The sequence below is a fragment of the Lithobates pipiens genome, unplaced genomic scaffold, assembly GCF_037356315.1.
Source record: "Lithobates pipiens isolate NorthernLeopardFrog02 unplaced genomic scaffold, aLitPip1_a1.2 Scaffold_25, whole genome shotgun sequence".
Lineage (NCBI taxonomy): Eukaryota > Metazoa > Chordata > Amphibia > Anura > Ranidae > Lithobates > Lithobates pipiens.
This window is the reverse complement of record NW_027507787.1, coordinates 211,716,734-211,719,962: the sequence shown is the minus strand read 5'-3', so window position 1 is coordinate 211,719,962 and position 3,229 is coordinate 211,716,734. Positions and strand designations below refer to the sequence as shown.

The window sequence follows — 3,229 nt, the reverse complement described above, 5'->3', positions numbered from 1 at the left end:
AATTTCCGACAACCCAATCCGATCGCACGTTTTCCGTCTGAAAGTGCGACCATGTGTACAGGGCATAAATGGCTGTGGAACAAATTATCTGAGTTTCCTTTATTTCTTATGGGAAAACTTGCTTTGATATAAGAGTGCTTTGGTTTAAAAACCAGCTTCTGGAGCGAAATATGCTCGCAAACCAAGGTATTGTTGCATAGGTGAAAATGGTCTTTTGATTACGCTGCCTTTATTCTTGAAAACGTAATATACGGTGGAATAACGCTTTAAGAAAACTTTATTATAGTGCCACATCCAACAATCCAGAGCAAACTGTGATTTACAAATGGCAGACTTTTGTTTTCCAGCTGCGACGCTGAAAGGTAACACAATCCAGTGATCTGTAACCTAATATTAATTGAGAGTAGTTTCTATATAACTTGTATGATTTATGGTGTGTTGTTTAAGAAGTGAATAAAAGTTTCCAGCGCCCAAAAAAAATTTCATCTGGTAAGAAAATATTCCAATTAAAAAAACACCCCTGTGAGTATTTTGGGAGGCATGCGATATTGTAAAGTTATTTTTTTTTTTTCTTTTCTCAGCGTCTTGGTGTGTCTGGCCAAATGGATGTAATTTAATGATTATAAGGATTTAGCAAGCAATGCTGTTGTCTAGATTAGCCTAATGCCGTAAATAAGACAAGAGTTATGTTCCTGCGACACGGCAAAACTTTCATCATATAACTTCCCCTCCCCCCCACCCCACCCCAAAACTTGGCAACGAGTTTAGTCAAATTATCAAATTACATTTTTAAGTCATATTAAAGATCATGTGATCCACTTTTTATTCCCCAGTAGTTCATGAACCCACCAACGACTGGAACAATGGGACCTTTTCAGATCCCCATGTGTACGTCTATTAAATTAACAATGCACAACTCTACGGATCAACTGACGAGTTAACCAGGTGTTGCCGTGTTATTGTTTGAAATTCTAACTTGTTTTAAATCAAATGAAGGGAAAAGGCAAAGCTCCAATTAAAATCCCATATTGCCTCTTCATCGGGACAGGTAGGTGAGACCTCTTAATGGAGAATCTGTCAAACATTTGAGAACATCGCTTTTATTTTCTTGGCGTTTTCGCTATAAATTTACATCGCACATTAATTCTCACGGCTTAATGGCATTTCCTGTTGTAGGCTGCAGAGAGGAGGAAAAACAATATAAACTTGAGGAATTTCTGGCTTTACTTAAGTAGCATCCAGGACACTGCAGCTGAATTTGACAATTGAGTGTTGTCATGGGACATTAAAGTCCTGCAGTGGGCCTATTTAAGCTATTATTTCATAGGCTGTCTCCTAATCAATTCCATCCCTTCCCTTCTTGCGGCTCGCCAACATGTGTCTATTTTATTTAGTTCATTATTCATTATTTAGTTCACTGACAACAAATATATGTTGCTAAGCTCCAGAAAATAAATGGTCAGAAAATACCTTTTGGAGAGCCGTGTCTACAGCCAGCCAGCAGGCTATTACGGAATTCAGTTGCCTTTGCTATAATTGCTTCCAGATTCCAGCCTGACTCCGGCTTTGCTAACAACGGCTATTTCCCGCCCCGGATCTTTAAAATTAGCACTATATTGTTCTTAAAATACATAGATTAAAAAAAAAAGGATTATTTTCATCCAATGTGACCCTTTGGGGTTGGTTTAGTAAAAGCAAATAGGCTGTTTACTTTGCAAGAGAAGTTCCCAAGAGCTTAGAGAATGTGGGAAAATTTCACTTTTTTAATTTACGGCTTGCCGACCGCCGCACACAGGTGTACGTCAGCAGAATGGCACAGGCAGGCAAATGTATGTGGTTATTTATTAAAACCTCCGTAATAGGCTAACATGCAAAAATGTTGCAAAAATTTTTTAAATTCCAACAATGCAGGCATCCGCACTGTGTGGTGGAAGCAACAGCCCACTGGGCATCAGCCAGCATTCCACCTATACTCAACATTGCGCACCGAGCATTCCAACTTGGCGTGTTTCGTCACCAACATGACGTCTTCAGAAGCAAGCGCTGTTTATGCACAGGAGTTTCTCTTGTGGATTGTATATTTGTACTCACACCTTGGCATTTTTGTGTCTTTTTACGGTGCCTGTTCGAGCTCTTCCCCTGGTAACACTCAGACTGATATTACTAGTTTGTATATATTCTGTATCTGCTTTTTTGTGTGGTCTTTTTATTAATGTTTATGTTTTTTTCTGCTTTTAAGAATCTAATAATTTGAGCCCCTGAAGAAGCGTTAATCTGACGCGAAACATGTCGGGCATGGGACCAATATCAGCACTCTACCAACTTGGATGCACACCATGTTTCAGTTTGTGATATATTTATGACTATTAAGCCAAGTACTTGTATTATGTGATACTGATTGATTACATCCTATGCTGAGTGTGGTCACATTGATAAATGTACTTCTCTATTCTTGTTTTTAATGAACTTTTGTACGTTATTTGTATAAATAAAATTTATTAATGAATTATCCTTTCTTATTGGTGCCTATAAAGTCCATAAGGTCCCTACAACAATTTTTTTCTGTTCCATTTTTGTGTCTTTGTATTAAAGATATATTGATTATTAAAATCAATGGAGACACATGTCAGCATGTATCCACACCTGCTGCAATGAGTTCCTGGGTCCCGGGAACTCAATGTTCTCTGGAGTCCCGTGATTGCAGTGTGGAGAGGTAGAACGGGGAGATGCCTATGTAAACATTTCCCCGTTCTGCCTTGTGTCATGACAGATATCTACTGCTCCCTGCTCTACTGCTCTTTGATGGGGAGCAGTGATAGCTGCATTGCCCTAGGTACCCCCTCCCCCCACAGTTGAAATCACTGCCTAGGACACACTTAACCCCTTGATCGCCCCCTAGGGTTTAACCCCTTCCCTGCCAATGTCATATACACAGTAATCAGTGCATTGTTATAGCACTGATCGCTGTATAGATGACAATGGTCCCAAAATAGTGTCAAAATTGTCCGGTGCGTCCACCATAATGTCGCAGTCCTGCTAAAAATCACAGTTTGCCGCCATTAGTAGTAAAAAAATAAGAAGAAGAAGAATAAAAATGCCATAAATCTATCCCCTATTTTGTGGACGCTATAACTTTTGCGCAAACCCATCAATATATGCTTATTGTGATTTTTTTAACCAAAAATATGTAGAAGAATACGTATTGGTTTAAACTGATCAAGAAATTACT

General features: G+C 38.9%; 1 long non-coding RNA gene across 1 annotated transcript; it reads left to right on the top strand.

Annotated features, from left to right (window-relative positions):
* The first annotated feature begins 833 nt into the window (after positions 1-833).
* On the top strand, positions 834-2,555 carry LOC143929992 (uncharacterized). The gene is made up of 2 exons (XR_013262684.1): positions 834-1,048; positions 2,240-2,555. It is a non-coding gene; the product is annotated as an uncharacterized LOC143929992 (long non-coding RNA).
* Positions 2,556-3,229: the final 674 nt, after the last annotated feature.